This window comes from Belonocnema kinseyi, chromosome 3, assembly GCF_010883055.1.
Source record: "Belonocnema kinseyi isolate 2016_QV_RU_SX_M_011 chromosome 3, B_treatae_v1, whole genome shotgun sequence".
Classification (NCBI taxonomy): Eukaryota; Metazoa; Arthropoda; class Insecta; order Hymenoptera; family Cynipidae; genus Belonocnema; species Belonocnema kinseyi.
In genome coordinates this window covers 104,881,201-104,882,565 of record NC_046659.1, presented here as the reverse complement: position 1 = coordinate 104,882,565, position 1,365 = coordinate 104,881,201, and positions in this window count along the sequence as shown.

Here is a 1,365-nt window from a genome sequence, read left to right as displayed (position 1 = left end):
TGCATAAAATTTTTATTTAGCACAATAAATTTTTTTGTTATTATCCCTCAAAAAAGAGTCCGGGGACGTCCGTTATGATATTTTATAGCATCTCCGAATTTAGTTTTTGAAAACTTTCATTTTTGTGGAAAAAAAGCCGGAGAAACTGTAAGTATCACATGCCCTTAAGTAAATCTTTTAGAAGCATAGTCTTCACCAAGCACTGTTAGTTTTAAATTAAATAAAAGTAGATAGGCTTCAGAAAAATTCATTCTTGCATTCGTTTTTGCAACAACCCTACGTCACTCCTAATAATATATTTTTACTTTAAAAAAGTAACATATGTAATTGCAGATCTTCCCATAACAGCAAACATATTAGTCAGGATTTCATTGCGCATTCTGTTCGTTATACTTAAGGTACCTTTTCACGAAGGCCTGTTTCGAATTAATCATGGAATTGATATTTTTTATAGGATTCTTTTCTGGGTGCTTTGTTGATTTATGACAAATTTGATTGGTCGAGAACCTAGAAACGAACCAGATGTTTCAAGCTAATTCATCAGTTTATTTAAATTCGATCTCCGTAAAAAGGTACCCTTACTTTATAAAGTTGAAAAAATACAGAGATAAAGAAAGAAATCCAAAAGGATTAATGCATGATTCCATTTTTAATAATATAGATCATTGATAATGACTTATTTATAAATGTGAGCATAAAGAATTAGTTTATCAACCAATGAATTACGACGAAAATTTTCTTGTATATGAATCAGTGCTCCCAATTTTGGGAACTTATTGAACTACACTTGCTTTGCGCCAGCAACACGATTTGTTACTATAAGCGCGCGCATTTTCAATTGTATGAATATTAAATTGTTATATTCATAATAAATAATGATTGGGAAATGCCTCAAAAGTGATTTATTAATCCTAAAATAGAATTTTTGAGTGACAGGTGAAAAAATGTTGTGATTTAATTGCAAAAAACGTTTTTTTATTTAGACTTTAGAAAAAAAATTTTCAATTTATTTATAGTAACTTTATTGATTTTATTTTAGGTCGAATTATTGTGAATAAAAACAATAAAAATTAGAAAATCGGCAGAAACCAGATTAATCATTGTGCTAAAAAAAAATTATTTCTTTCTCTGAATTCGGAATTCATAACGTCTTTTTAATTAAAATCGAATTAAATTTTTATTTGCCACTTCAAAATCTTCTTTTAGTATAACCAATTGTGTTGCCGGCGTGACGCAAGCGCAGTTCGAAAAGTTGCCAAGATTGGGAACACTGATATGAATAAGCCTTTATATTTACAAGTTTGCTACATAATCTGCAAATGATGTTTATCTAGTCATTATATCTATTTTAATTACGTTATTATT